Here is a 17,600-nt window from a genome sequence, read left to right as displayed (position 1 = left end):
ATCTCATCTCACTGCTGCTGTCCGCAACAGTTACTGCAGATGACTATGCCAATTTCATGAATCTTTCCTTGGCCTTACTAATCATCCATCATACATGACACAAATTATGGCCACCTTATCAAAATTAAAGTTTCTAAGACTCGTGGCTATAGGTTCTCGCATCCCACTCAACGACCACATAGGCCATTTTCACATGGCTTAAAGTTTACAACCCAGTTCACAAAACATAATAGCCTATACATGCCAAATGTTCTTCAACTACGAAGACAATACCAAGAGATTTCCAGCGGTGTGATGACTTCAACGACGGTTCCGAACGCATAAACAATATGAGTCCAAGAGACCTAAAATGGGTGACAAGAAAATACCGAATGAGTTTATAACTCAGTAAGTCATAAGCATTCAACAACCATCCATTAATAAAGTTACCACAACATGAAACAATATACGAGGCTAGGTACTCATCCATATCAAAACTATACCATAATTCCTCGGACCTTTCGGTTCAATCTCATACCAAGTCATACATCCACATTTCATATTCTATACAATGAGATATTTGAGGCATTTTTACACACCAACTCATTCACACCACAAATATACAATTGCAATCATCACATAGATTTAAAGCTTACCAAGCTCAACCCCGAGCATGATCATATTTCCTATTCGTCATGAGCTCAAGGTACTTACCCGATCTGCTATCCATACTCAACTCGATGGAGACACACCCTCCATATAATTGTTCGATCGGAGATATATATATATATATATATATATAGTACGCACACACAGTGCTTAATACTCGATTTCGCACACTCAGTGCCATGCGATTTAAGCCCGCACACATAGTGCCATACCCTTCGAGCTCGCACACTTAGTGCCATATATTTCCAGCATGCACACTTAGTGCCATATATTTCCAGCATGCACACTTAGTGCCATATATTTCCAGCATGCACACTTAGTGCCAATCTAGTCACCGTACACACGTATTGCCCAAGACACTTAGTGCCGAAAGCAAACTTTCTACACATTTCACTATTTCTTTTACATTCAACAAATGTCATCATTCCATACACATACATTTTCATTTATATATGTATATCATCCCATTAAACACAATTGCATAGATTTTACAATCATTTAAGCAATATCAAATATGTGCTTGATGACTTACCTCGGATGTTGTCGCATGTTTTCAACGGCTATTCAATTACTTTGTCTTTCCCCTTGTCCAACTTTGATCCTTTGAGTTCTTGAGCTAGTTCACACAAATTTAACTTATTAAAACCTCATTATGCTAGCTTATGGCCGAATATGACAAGGAGTTTAAATGGTCATATGGCCACCCTTTAGCTTGAATACACAATGGTCATGCACATTTTATATTACATGAAGCAATTCAATACAATTCATTCAAGCATCAAGGAAAAGCTAAGGCCATCAATAGGCTACCTAAGGCCGAATATACACATCAACATATGTATTCGTTCATGTGGCCGAACATATACATCCATGTTAAGGCCGATTTCCACACTTGATACATTCTACAAGTAAGGTCGCTTGTATCGACTAAACACCAATTTGATTCAAGTTCACAACTAGGCTAATATGCACATATACACTAGTAAATCAAACACTAACATTTGTACTTCACCTTACTAGCACTTCTCATTCAAATGACATGAACAACGAACATAGTTTCCTTTTATTTCCTACCATGGTCGAATGCCATACAACACCATACCATGCATCATTACAAGCTTTACTTTTAGCATGCAAATAACATCCACAAATCCACCTTAGCGAACCTTAACTCATCTTCATGCCTCACCACCACAACATCAAACATCAAACATCAATGATACCAAGAAGACAACACCCATGGCGAATATCATCCCCATTTCATGGTAAAGGTTTAGACCATGGGTTAGGTGGAACTCAAACTATCAACTAAAACATGCATGAATCTCATGGATAACTTCAACATACCTTAGTCTAGCAAACTCCCATGGCTGATTTTCTCAAGCTTTCCCCTTCTTCCCTTTCTTCTATTCGCCAAGAAAACCAAAGGATGAACAACCACTTTTTTTTTCTTTCTTTCTTTGTTTTGTTTCTCTCATGTACTGCAAAGGGGGAAGCATCCACACTCATTTTTTTTCATTTCTTTACCCATGCTCTTATTTTATTATTTCTAACATCCACCACTAGCAAAACATGTTTAAGACATGTTTTCTTTTGCCCATCTTCATTACCATGGCCGGCCACTTCCTTTTCTTTGGGTAAATTGACATGCAAAACCATTCTTTTGCATGCATATACTATTAGACCATTGAAAGATTAGCCTATCACCTTTCAACAATGTTTCATATAAGTCCATTTTAATAAATTCACACATGCATTTTCACATATTTAGACAGTAACTATCATACTCAAATAATTTAGTGACTCGGTTTAGTGGTCCCGAAACCGCTTTCCGACTAGGGTCACTTTAGGGATGTCACATCACTTTATATATTTATAATTTAATTCAAATCAAAATCGCATACGAGTACATGATACATACCTGGCCAACTTAATATGTAATGCACTTTCAATTTGTCAACTTAGTGTAGGATCTTGTAATTGTATACTTTTATCAAATTCATCGGCACTTGGCCTACTAGGTATAAAACCCGAAATTATATTATCAGCACAAAGCCTGCGGGAGTTTAACCCGGATACATTTCCAGCACGAAGCCTGCAGACCCTAAGTCCGGATATAATTCCAGCACATAGCCTGCGGACCCTAAGTCCGGATACACATCAAATATCATGCATATTTAATCATATATTAACACAATTTATTCAACATATCACATTAGTAGTCATTTGCTACGTTCGGATATAAGCTCCATATGAATATCATCATTTACATTTCGATTCGAAAGTCATACATAAATATCACATATCCATTTCGCCATTCAAGCTTAACACATAGTGACCATTGGACTATAAGTCATATACATAAATTATTTATCACACCACTTAATTCAAGTAGAACCGAAAGGTCACAATTCATCTAATATACACATATCAAGGCATCATCAATTATATACTAAAGGTGACTACTCAAAACTTACCTCGAATATTTTCGAACAGTCTCGGATCGGCTATTCAACTACTTTCCCTTTTCCCTTGTATTGAATGAACTCTTCAACCGAAACCATAAGTAGGAAAATATAGAAATTTAAGCAATTAAAATTTGACAAAGGCCAAGAAAGGCTCACAATTAAACATGATTGAGTTCTCACTAGTAGAGCATTTCATTCTAAACACACAAACAAACATCACATTACATATAAAATTTCAATATTTTATACATACAATACTCGTATATATATTGTCTTATAGTTTGATAATGATATATCAAAGCCATCAAAAGCATTTAATTAATCATTCAAGATCATGCAATGTACTAATTTAATTTTTTTTCATGTTTTATACAATATCGCATCTTTAATTAAGCAAGCATTTAAATTAGAAACAGATAACAAAATGTCACATCGGACTGACATTACACTCTATTATCTCAAGCATTTAATTTAACAAACATGATAAGACTGTCGACTTTGGACAACATTTAATCGAGACAATATACTGATTGTTTAACGTGTAATAACAAAATTGACTTAACCAAACTAACCAGCATCGGTATTTTAGTATTCAAACCTCATAAATGGAACATTATTTCATTCAGACAGAAAAGGAACGCACAAATTTGGGCAGCGATAAAAAGTATTAAATCGGATAGAAATAAATTCTTATTTGTTCGAATAGCGTGAAATTACTCAACTCGGAGATCAATAACATTAAATACATAAGAAATCAATCAAGTTTGTGGCTCGATTTTAATTTACCTTCCTTATGTCTATATTGGAGACAACATATAACATGTGAAGCATCCATGAAAAACATATTACATCTGTCCAAAAATAAGTTAGCAAAAAAAATGCAACCATCATTCTTACCAAACCACATTCAATCCATCCATTTTTTTTAACAACATAATTGCAACAGAAATCTAAAATAGCGCATGAAATTATAAAACAAAAAAAAATTAATCTCAAGGACTTACCCAAATTCTCTCCCAACCGTACCTATCTTAAAGCAAGCTTTTTCCCCTTCTTACTACCGTTGTCTCCCTCTCCTTTAGCGAATTGCTTGAAGAACTAATAATTGCTTGAAGAATTTAGCTTCTAAACAAGCCAAAACAATGGTTTTTCCCTACATCCAGCCGGTGTCATGGTCTCTCCCTCCATTCGAATGAACAGCAAAAACAAAGAAGAAGATAAAGCTCTCTTCTCTCCCTTTTTCTTTTATTCCCTTCTATGATTCCTCTTATAATATCATTAAATATTATATTACTAACATGGAATCATATAACATTCATTAGGTTATTATTTTACAATACAAAATACATATTTTTTCCTGTCAACTTTCGTCATTGTCGTCCACTAATTTAATAGTGGTCCATTTGACATGCAAGTCCTCTTTGTTATATACCATGCATTATTCGACCCTCTAAATTCTTCCTATCACATTTTTAGGTTTTAACACACAAGTCCTTTTTAGCTATTTCCACATTCAAATGACAAAGTTAAGACACGATACTTTCACACATACACTTTCACATATAATAAGCATAGAATATAACGTTTAATTATTTTTATGACTCGATTTTGTGGTCCCGAAACCACTTTCCGATTGGGGTCAAATTAGGGCTGTCACAACTCTCCCCCACTTAAGGAATTTTCGTCCCCGAAAATCTTACCAGTAAAGAGATTTGGGTATCGTTCTTTCGTAGAGTTCTCAGGTTCTCAAGTAGCTTCTTCGATCCCGTGCTTGAGCCATAACACCTTTACTAACAAAACATTTTTGTTTCGCGACTCTTTCACCTCGCGAGCCAGGATATGAATCGGTTCTTCTTCATAACTCAAATCATATTGTATTTCAACCTCGGATGGATTAATTATATGCGATGGATCGGATCTATAACGTCGAAGCATCGAGACATGACAAAGCGTTGTGAATCTTTTCAAGTTCGGGGCAAAATTAATCAGATGCGGTGGCCAAATTCGTTCGAGATATTTCATACGGCCGATGAACCTCGGACTCAATTTGCCCTTAGGGTTAAATCGAGCACCTTTTCCAAGGTGAAACTTTAAGAAATACTTTGTCTCAGGACACGATACTCAATGTCTTTTCATTTTAAATCCATATCGACTTCGACGATCTAAGTCTGTTTCCGGACTTTCACGAATCACTTTTACTTTCTGTTCAGCATCTGTAATTAAATCAACCTCGAAAATTTTACTTTCACTGAGCTCGGTCTAAAACAACGGTGTACGGCATTTACGACCGTACAAAGCCTTGTAAGGTGCCATCTTAATGCTTGATTGAAAACTATTGTTGTAAGCGAATTCAATCAAAGGCAAATACCGTTCCCATGAACCACTAAACTCAAGGATGCAACATCTCAACATATCCTCGAGTACCTAAATTATCCGTTCGGATTAACCATCGGTCTGGGGATGAAAAGCGGTGCTAAAATGCAACTTGGTACCCAGTGCTTCTTGCAATTTCTTCCAAAATCGGGATGTGAATCTCGGATCTCTATCCGATACAATAAAAGTAGGTACCCCGTGTAACCTTACAATCTGAGAAACATACAGTTCGGCTAACTTGTCAAGTGAATAATCCGTACGTACGGGAATAAAATGAGCCGACTTTATCAATCTATCAATAACAACCCAGATCGCATCCTTCTTGCTTGGTAACAATGGCAACCCAGATACAAAATCCATCGTGACTCGATCCCATTTCCATTCGGTTTTCATAATCGGCTGAAGTAATCCCGAAGACACTTGATGTTCCGCTTTCACTTGTTGACATATCAAACACTTCGAGACAAAGTCAGAAATGTCTAGTTTCATACCGTGCCACCAATCTCGACACGGATCGTTATACACTTTCTTACTACGGGTGAACCGACATTAATTGCTATGAGCCTTGCTCAAAATCATCGAAATAAGTTTCGAATTTCTTGGAACACACAATCGACTTCTGAACCTCAAACAATCGTTGTTGTCAATTTGAAACTCTGAATCCACATTCGAAACACCTTCAGCTGATCAAACAAATCATCAATACGCAGTAACGGATAATTGTTCTTTATTGTCACTTTATTTAATTAACGGTAGTCAATGCACATTCTCATAGTTCCGTTTTTCTTTCTTTCTTTCTTTCTTTCTTTTTTTTTTCTACTAAGCTCCTCGGCTTTGCAAGCTCGCTCGACAAGTACTACGAACTTTCTGATTTCAAGAATGCCAACAAACATTTTAATATCTTTATTTAGCCCGTCCTCGAAGCATTTACTCATAATAGCCTCAGACGAAACACATTCCCGAGCATATCTACTAAGTTTGACAAACTTTTGCTCATAATCGGTAACTATTATAGAACCCTGTTTGAGCTCAAGAAATTCCTTTCATTTCTGATCGATGAATCTTTGACTGATATATTTCTTACGAAATTCGGTTTGAAATAAATCCCAAGTAACCTATTCTCTCGGCACCACTGAAACTAAAGTATTCCACCAATAGTAGGCAGAATCACGTAACAGTGATATAGTACATTTTAAGCACTCATCGGGTGTGCACGATAATTCATCAAACACACGAATGGTATTATCGAGCCAAAACTCAGCCTACTCGGTATCATCATTGTCAGTAGCTTTGAACTCAGTAGCCCCGTGCTTTCAAATTCTATCAACAGGGGGTTTGCTCAACCTCAACGAGTCAACAATAGGAGTTACCACAGGTGTAGGGGTTGTATTAGTCGGGGGTGGGGGTTGTGTAACAGCTGGATTAGTTCGAATATATTGGGTAAACCAATCTTTCATTATAGCATAGAAGGCTTGTTTAGCCTCATCATTTTGATTGCTAGCATTCGGTTGAGAGTCTATCGGTGCTGTCCCTATCGCGGGAGCAGGCGCTACGCTCTCAATATCATCAGCTACTGTTCGATCGGGATCGGGATCTATTAATATACGAAAAACATGTTTTAATTGTCAGAAATCATCACACTATCATTTTAACACTTTATGGCATGTATAGCTAGACTCACACACGCTACGTTAGTCCTAGAATCGACTAAACCGTAGCTCTGATACCACTAAATGTAACACTCCTAACCCGTATCCGTTTCCGGAATAAGGTTATGAGGTATTACTTGACTGAAGAAAACTTCTATAAGGTCAAAGATATTTACCAGACATAAATTATCAACAATGCAACCTGTCTCATTGATTTTTCATAAGAGCTCTTATAAATTTCCAAAATGACTAATTATCAAAACATAACCGAATATCTAATAACAAATTAACTACTATCAAGTTTTAACTAAAAAATTTCAACACATTAGTTCAATTATAAGGCTTCTCTAAACAAAATAAGCGAGCCATCTTCGCATGGCTATAATGTATACAAAGTCAAAATATCATTCTACCTATAGTCTAACCTATACATGCCTTAAATCATGATGATATACCATCTTCTCAACTCACATAATGACTCGATAGTGTGATGATATCTCCGGCTCTTCCAACTCGAACTAAAGGATAAACCTATAAGGAATGGAAAAGAGAACACGGAGTAAGCTTCAATGCTTAGTAAGTTTTAAGCAATGCAAACAATTAATTTACTTATAGATCGATTATTTCAAATTTTCAAGAAATCATTCCTAGGTAATTGCCATTTCGGCCAAGTATCCATGAACATAATGCATATTTGGAAAATTCACCTCACTTGAATCTGAACTCAATTAAAACCAAATATTGAAATCACAAATAAGATCATAAGAACTCGAAAAGTATCTCATTAACTAGTTTTAACCATGTTTGCAACAAAATCACAAATTCACTACAAGCTGTTTTCCTGAGCAACAATCACTAAATTATTTATAACTGGAGATAAGAAACTCCAAATAAAGTGCCGTTAATTTTTCCTAAAAATAGAATTATATATCTTCCATCCATAAAATTTTAAGAATTTTTGGTTTGACCAATCAATACCAGATTTTTATTGAAGTTTCCCCTGTTTCACTGTTTGACTATTCTGACCACTCTTCACTACAAATCATTTTTATCATTATATAGAATTCGAAATATGTTATTGTTTACTTCATTTGAAACTAGGCTCATTAAGGAGTCTAAGAGTATAAATTTTATCTTATAATCATCATTGTACAATTTACAATGATTTTCTAAAGACAAAACAGGGGATTTCAAAGTCATTTTGCTCTGTCTCACTCTACTTCAAATATCTCATTATCAAAAATTCTTTTGCTTACACGGTTTCTTTTATAAGAAACTATACTCATTAAGCTTTAATTTCATAATTTATTCAGCTTCTAATTCAATTTCCACAATTTATGGTGATTTTCCAAAATCACACTACAGTTGCTGTCCCAAGCAGATTTATTACAAATTTGCTCTTTCACACATTCCTTGCATTCAAATTATCTAAACATGTATATCATGTCATTCAAGATCGAACTCATATAACATAGGCATTAAAATGCTTCACTATCAGCTTTAGTTCAATTAAAACGAATGAAATACAATATCATAGTCACATTCAATTTTCCAAGATCGTAATCACCTAAAAATAAAATCATATACTTCCACAAACATTTCCACAAGGACCAAGTGTTTATATTTGAATATAAACATAGAATCACTTCACATAACTTCACACATTTACCGAATATATCACAATCACATTTATAATCATAACACTTATTCACAGATGCATCACTTTATATATTTATAATTTAATTCAAATCAAAATCGCATACGAGTACATGATACATACCTGGCCAACTTAATATGTAATGCACTTTCAATTTGTCAACTTAGTGTAGGATCTTGTAATTGTATACTTTTATCAAATTCATCGGCACTTGGCCTACTAGGTATAAAACCCAAAATTATATTATCAGCACAAAGCCTACGGGACTTTAACCCGGATACATTTCCAGCACGAAGCCTGCGGGACTTTGGCCCGGATACATTTCCAGCACGAAGCCTGTGGACCCTAAGTCCGGATATAATTCTAGCACATAGCCTGCGGACCCTAAGTCCGGATACACATCAAATATCATGCATATTTAATCATATATTAAAACAATTTATTCAACATATCACATTAGTAGTCATTTGCTACGTTCGGATATAAGCTCCATATGAATATCATCATTTACATTTCGATTCGAAAGTCATACATAAATATCACATATCCATTTCGCCATTCAAGCTTAACACATAGTGACCATTGGACTATAAGTCATATACATAAATTATTTATCACACCACTTAATTCAAGTAGAACCGAAAGGTCACAATTCATCTACTATACACATATCAAGGCATCATCAATTATATACTAAAGGTGACTACTCAAAACTTACCTCGAATATTTTCGAACAACCTCGGATCGACTATTCAACTACTTTCTCTTTTCCCTTGTATCCAATGAACTCTTCAACCGAAACCATAAGTAGGAAAATATAGAAATTTAAGCAATTAAAATTTGACAAAGGCCAAGAAAGGCTCACAATTAAACATGATTGAGTTCTCACTAGTAGGGCATTTCATTCTAAACACAAACAAACATCACATTACATATAAAATTTCAATATTTTATACATACAATACTTTGTATATATATTGTCTTATAGTTTGATAATGATATATCAAAGCCATCAAAAAGCATTTAATTAATCATTCAAGATCATGCAATGTACTAATTTATTTTTTTTTTCATGTTTTATACAATACTGCATCTTTAATTAAGCAAGCATTTAAATTCGAGAAACAGATAACAAAATGTCCTGTCTGGACAGCATTACACTCTATTATCTCAAGCATTTAATTTAACAAACATGATAAGACTGTCCAGCTTTGGACAACATTTAATCAGACAATATACAATTGTTTAACGTGTAATAACAAAATTGACTTAACCAAACTAACCAGCATCAGTATTTTAGTATTCAAACCTCATAAATGGAACATTATTTCATTCAGACAGAAAAGGAACTGCACAAATTTGGGCAGTAGTAAAAAGTATTAAATCGGATGGAAATAAATTCTTATTGTTCGAATAGCAGCGAAATTACTCAACTCGGAGATCAATAACATTAAATACATAAGAAATCAATCAAGTTTGTGGCTCGATTTTAATTTACCTTCCTTATGTCTATACTTGGAGACAACATTTAACATGTGAAGCATCCATGCAAATACATATTACATCCGTCCAAAAATAAGTTAGCAAAAAAAAATGCAACCATCATTCCTACCAAACCACATTCAATCCATCCATTTTTTTTAACAACATAATTGCAGCAGAAATCTAAAATAGCGCATGAAATTATAAAACAAAAAAAAAATTAATCTCAAGGACTTACCCAAATTCTCTCCCAACCGTACCTATCTTAAAGCAAGCTTTTTCCCCTTCTTACTACCGTCGTCTCCCTCTCCTTTAGCGAATTGCTTGAAGAACTAATAATTGCTTGAAGAATTTAGCTTCTAAACAAGCCAAAACAATGGTTTTTCCCTACATGCAACCGGTGTCATGGTCTCTCCCTCCATTCGAATGAACAGCAAAAGCAAAGAAGAAGATAAAGCTCTCTTCTCTCCCTTTTTCTTTTATTCCCTTCTATGATTGCTCTTATAATATCATTAATTATTATATTACTAACATGGAATCATATAACATTCATTAGGTTATTATTTTACAATACAAAATACATATTTTTTCCTGTCAACTTTCATCATTGTCGTCCACTAATTTAATAGTGGTCCATTTGACATGCAAGTCCTCCTTGTTATATACCATGCATTATTCGACCCTCTAAATTCTTCCTATCACATTTTTAGGTTTTAACACACAAGTCCTTTTTAGCTATTTCCACATTCAAATGACAAAGTTAAGACACGATACTTTCACACATACACTTCCACATATAATAAGCATAGAATGTAACGTTTAATTATTTTTATGACTCGATTTTGTGGTCCCGAAACCACTTTTCGACTGGGGTCAAATTAGGGCTGTCACACACCTGATTTGCGATATTCCTTGACGAGATCTCCTATGCGATTTCTCCTATAATCAACCGCTTATAGATTAGATCATGATAACATTTAAACCAAATCGAAAACTATCTATTATCATCTCTTACATATTCGGCCACTATCCACAATGGCCCTAGGGTTCATACCTTTGCTGAAATTGATGACTAGATCTAGATTTAGTCACTCTGATGATCCAAGCTTATCCGAATCAATACTCCATGCCTTGCTGCTCCTCCAACGTATCTACTCCACTATATAAACCATAAAAATCAATTGCAAAAACCTAATAAGGCCTACATCACAAATCGACAACCACCCTCAACTATAAGGGTTTCGGCTTTTGTCAACAGTTACTACTGAATCGACTTAGAGTACGAACACTTACCACAGTCTCCCTCCTTGAACCGCTTGACGCCTAGAAGATAAAGGGATTGGCCACCAAAACGTGAAGGGAAAAAGAAGGTTCCTGGTCAATAAAGAATCGGCACCACCAAGCTTCACAGGTTCGGCTTTTGCAGCTTTTCGGCAGATGTGGAGGTAAGAAAAGAAGTAATAGATGAACGGAAGGGAATAGTGGACTGGTTTTGGAAAAAGATAAGAAAGAAAGGAATGATGAATGGAAGGGTGGTAGGTTCGGCTAGAGAAGAAGAAAGAAAAAGAAAAGACTAATCTTAAAGAAGAAAACGGCACATCCTAAGTCCCTAATGTCGAAAATACTAACCTAATACCCCTCTGCCGAAATCCCCTCTCTAATCCCCTCTATTCGGCTAACTCTATCTCCCTCTCAAATCCCTAAAATCTCTCCCCTTATCCCTCCTTAATCCATGCGTTTGAGTGATTCAAACTCTCTCCTACAGAGTTCCATTCAGCTACAACTCCTGCATGCTCAAAGCATAAAAATAACATCACTTTTGCCATCATAGGGGATCGAACCCAGGTTTCCCCCAACCACTTACACGCCACCTTTTTAGCACCCTAGTGGCGTCACTTAGCCACTCTACCAAAGGCTCTTTTGTGTTGCATTTTACCCACAATTTTTGATAAAGCCACCCATCCAAAGCCCCTAACTGCTTAAGTCCAAAATTCAAAAATTCTACCGAGTCTTGGCCATCGCATGGGCCTTCCATAAGCCCATTTACACACTCCAATTATGAATTTCACAAACAAATACCTAATCTTAAAAACTTTATCAAAAACTCGAGAATTACGAATAAACCCGAAAATCAGAATATTACAACTCTACCCTCCTTAAAGAAATTTCGGCCTCGAAATTTTTACCTGATCCAAACAGTTGAGGGTACTGTTGACGCATCGCCTCCTCGGTCTCCCAAGTAGCTTCTTCTTTACCATGGTTTCTCTAAAGTACCTTTGCTAATGGGACTGACTTCCTTCTCAGCACCTTGACGTCGTGATCAAGTATCTGCACAGGTTCTTCTTCGAAGGTCAAATCCGACTATACTTCGATTTCTCCAACTGGCACGATATGAGTTGGGTCAGAACGATATCGCCTTAGCATGGACACATGAAAAACATCGTGAATACGATTCAGCTCTAGAGGTAACTTTAGCTGATAAGCCACCGGCCCTATCCGCTTAATAATTCGATAAGGCCCAATAAACCGTGGACTCAACTTGCCCTTCTTACCAAATCTCAATATCTTCTTCCACGGTGAAACTTTCAAAAAGACCATGTCCCCTACAGCATATTCAATATCCTTACGCTTCAGATCACCATAAGACTTTTGCCGATCCGCTGCCTCCTTTAATCGATTCCTAATCACCTTAACCTTGTCTTCAGCATTTGCTACCAACTCTGCCTTTCCCCCAACTCTGCCCAACAAGTAGGCGAACGACACTTTTGCCCATATAGTGCCTCATAAGGAGCCATCTGAATACTTGCTTGGTAACTATTGTTATACGCGCACTCCGCCAATGGCAAGTAATCCTCCCAACTGCCCCTAAATTCAATAACACAACCTCTCAACATGTCTTCTAGAACCTGAATGACCCTTTCTGACTGCCCATCCGACTGAGGGTGAAAAGCTGTACTGAAATCCAATCGCGTTCCCAATGCCCCATGCAACTTCTGCCAAAATCGAGATGTAAACCTTGGGTCTCGGTCAGAAATTATCGATACCGGCACCCATGCAACTGCACTATCTCCGCCACATACAACTTGGCCAACTTCTGAAGTGAGTAATTGGTTTGAACCAGTATGAAATGGGTAGATTTTGTGAGCCTATCCACAATTACCCAAACTGAATCCTTCTTGGAAGGTGTCAACGACAACCCACTTACAAAATCCATAGTTACCCTTTCCCACTTCCAAAGTGGTATCTTTACTGGCTGTAACAATCCTGAAGGCAGTTGATGCTCGACCTTTACTTGTTGACACGTCAAACATTGCCCCACAAATTCGGTCACTTCTCACTTAAGCTTAGGCCACCAATATAGCTCTCGCAAGTCTTGATACAACTTACTCCTTCCTGGATGCATAGCACATGGTCTACTATATGCCTCCCTTAAAATCATCAACCTCAAATCAGAGTCCTTCGGCACACAAATTCTTCCTCGAAAACAAAGAACCCCATCACTATTCAACCCAAAATTTGGATTTTCCCCCTTCTCAACTTGCTGAAACCGAGAAACCAATGACTCATCCACCAACTGCTACTTCTTAATCTGCTCCACCCAAGTCGGTTTCACTTGCAACTCTACCAATAAGCTTCCATCGTCATACAAACTTAAACGAGCAAACATTGCCTTCAATTCTGCCATAGTCCTTCGACTTAACGCATCAGCCACGACATTTTCCTTACCTGGATGGTACTCAATCGAATAGTCATAGTCCTTTAACAACTCTATCCAACTTCGCTATCTAAGATTCAGCTCCTTTTGAGTCAGCAAGTACTTAAGACTCTTGTGATCCGTATAGATAATGTATCTCTCCCCATACAAGTAGTGCCTCTATATTTTAAGCGCAAAAATCACCGCTGCCAACTCCAAGTCATGAGTAGGATAGTTTACCTCATGAGGCTTAAGCTGTCACAAAGCATAAGCGACCACTTTACCCTCTTAAATCAACACGCAGCCCAAACCTACACGTGACGCATCACTGTACACAGTGAAATCTTTACCAGACTCTGGCTGAATCAACACTGGTGCCTCAGTCAAAACCTTCTTTAGCTTCTTAAAAGCCTCTTGCTGCTTATTTGTCCAAACAAAAGGTGCTCCCTTCCTTATAAGTTTAGTTAACGGTACTGCCAACATAGAAAATCCTTCCACAAATCTTCAATAATAACCTGCCAACCCCAGAAAATTTCAGATTTTTGTTACTGACCTCGGTGGCTTCCATCCCAGAATTGCCTCAATCTTTCGAGGATCCACCTTGATCCCCTCAGTAGGCACAACATGCCCCAAGAAAGTTACTTCCTTCAGCCAAAACTCACACTTACTAAACTTTGTAGAAAGTTGCTTTTCCCGGAGCACTTGCAGCACAATACGAAGATGTTCATCATGCCTCTCTTCTGTTTCCAAATACACCAAGATATCATCGATACAAACGACTACGAACCGATCCAAGTGTGGATGAAACACCCGATTCATTAAATCCATGAATGCTGCCGGTGCATTAGTCAAGCCAAAGGGCATAACCAGAAACTCGTAATGACCATATCGAGTCCTGAATGCCGTTTTATGAATATCCACTTCTTTGACTCTCAACTGATGATATCCTGATCAAAGGTCGATCTTAGAAAATACTGAGGCTCCTCTTAGTTGGTTGAACAGATCGTCGATTCTTGGTAATGGATACTTGTTCTTGATCGTCAGTTTGTTCAACTGCCGATAGCCAATCCCATCGTTCTTCTTTACGAACAGCACTGGTGCGCCCCACAGGGAAACACTTGGTCTTATAAACCCTCTATCCAATAGTTCCTGGATTTGAGCTTTCAATTCTACCAACTCTTTTGGTGCCATCCTATAAGGTGCAATGGACGTAGGAGCTGTTCCAGGTAACAAGTCGATTCCGAACTCGACTTCTCTGTTCGGAGGTAATCCAGGAAGTTCCTCCAGAAATACATCTTGAAATTCTTTAATAGTCCTAACCGACTCCATAGTTATCCCCTCAGATTTAGCTTGACTTACAAATGCCAAGAACGCATCATAACCTTTTCGAATCAACTTCTCGGCCCTTAAAGCCGAGACAACGTTGGACAAATAGTTCCTTCGCTCCCCTATGACCATTATCTCCTCATCCTTGGCAGTTCTTAGTACCATTCTCTTAGCAGCACAATCCAAAGTCGCCCTATGCTTAGCTAGCCAGTCCATTCCCAAGATAAGATCAAAATCCCCAAATGGTAGCTCCATCAAATCTCCTTCAAAAATCTTATCTTGTGTCTCTAAAGGCACCTCCCTAAAGAGTTTATCTACCTTAACCGAGTGTCCTAAAGGGCTTATCACTGATACCCCACTCACCGTCTCCTCAGGAAACACACCCAATGCCCCAGATATATCACAAGCAACATACGAGTGAGTGGAACCCACATCAATCAAAGTAGTGTAAGGCATGCTATGAATGAAAAACGTATCTGTTATAACATCAGGAGCGTCACCCTTCTCATGACGTCGTGCAGTATAAACCAATGCTAGCTGTCGAGCTTCAGCATGTCCAGCACCTCTGCCAGATGTCCCACGTCCTCGTCCATTACCATTGCCACCTCTACCTTGCCCACGGCCTCTCTATGGTGGTGGTCCTCCTCGCTGTGGTTGAACATCCCTTTGCTCCGCAGCTAGTTCCTGAGCTATTCTCCGAGGACATTCTCTAAACTTATGCTCCTTTGACCCACATCGAAAACATGCTCCAGTTTATTTCCAGCATTCCCCTATATGCACCCTGCCACAGTCTTGGCAAGCCTGTAGTCTAAAAGTATTCACTGGAACTGCCCGAACCAGTTCCTCCATTCTAGCTCTTTTAACATTCTTATTTACAACACCTGGGGGTCCAGAATCCCTCCTAAATCTAGGTCGATCCTTCTCACGATTCTGTCGTTCAGTCCGTTTTACTTCTTCAGCTATTTTAGCCTTTTCTACTAACGCAGCAAAATCACGCTCCCTCTGTGGAGCTATCAGTATCCTAAGCTCATCGCGGAGGCCATCCTCAAATTGAACACTGTGCTCATATTCAGTCACAACTATCCCGCTGGCGTATCAACTCAGCCTCAAGAATTCTGCCTCATACTCCGCGACAGTCTTATTACCCTGAGTCAAATTCAAAAATTCCTTTCGACGGGCATCCACATGACTAGCTCCAACATACCTCCCCTTGAAAGCAGTCTTGAACAATTCCTAGGTTACTCTTTCAATCGGGGTACTCTCCCTTGCGGTGATCCACCATCGGTACGCTTCATCTCGTAGTAACGATACAGCCCCCTTCAACTTTTGCTCCACAGAGCAATCTAAATCGTCCATAATCCGCTCTGTTGCCTCTAGCCAATATTCAACCACGTTTGGGGCTACTCTAGATACGCCCCTAAAAACTTCTGCTCTATTAGCCCGGATTCGTTCCGAGATGGATCCCCTATTCACTGTCCCAGTGCTAGCTCCAACAACTCTTTTTGAAGCCCTTAACATTGCTTGGGACAAAGCATCGTTCCCTGTAGCCCTATCATATAACCCAGTCACAGTTGCTTGTGGTACGGATGCCTTCTCAGCTGGCCTATGCCCTGAGAATGAAGATTCCGCTTGCACCCTTCCACGACCACGTCCGCAGCCTCGTCCACGAGTTCCTCTTGTACTCATATCGTATTATCTGATTACGGATTTTATGATATTAGTTTAATGTTCAATTACGGGATGTCTTATGGAAATTATAGCAGTTCAAGGATTGTTTTCGTAACGTCGTAGCCTAGCTACAGTTCTCATTCCTACTGTTTTAAAGCTATACCCTATCTAAAGTATCATAATAGGGTCTCAATTCTATACATAGCATCATATCACTATCTCATAACGTAAAAAGAGAGTATACTTACAGACTTGGTGCCAGGGATTCAGTGTGCCACTTCTTTCTCCAATCCATTTAAAACCTAAAAACCATGTATATGATCACAGAAAATAGAAATTCTTAAATTTTTGCTTTAAAATACCTTTGTTTGCAACTCTTGATTTTAGACCCGTTTAAAAACCCACAGCCGAGTTGTTGCAACCGGGCTCTGATACCACTAAATGTAACACCCCAAACCCAGCCCAGACGTTATGGCTGAATCCGATGTGCCACATTGAAGTTAAAAACCCACATTTCATTTTAGCATTTTAAAATAACCGTCTTAAGTTAACAAAGTGAATGGAAGCTGTGCACCAAGTAGGTATCTGAAACAGAGAAGGTAAGCCATGAAGGCTGCCTAAGTACCAAGCTCTTC

This window comes from Gossypium arboreum, chromosome 5, assembly GCF_025698485.1.
Source record: "Gossypium arboreum isolate Shixiya-1 chromosome 5, ASM2569848v2, whole genome shotgun sequence".
NCBI classification, from domain to species: Eukaryota; Viridiplantae; Streptophyta; class Magnoliopsida; order Malvales; family Malvaceae; genus Gossypium; species Gossypium arboreum.
The sequence above is the reverse complement of the archived record's forward strand: the minus strand, read 5'-3'. Positions refer to the sequence as shown.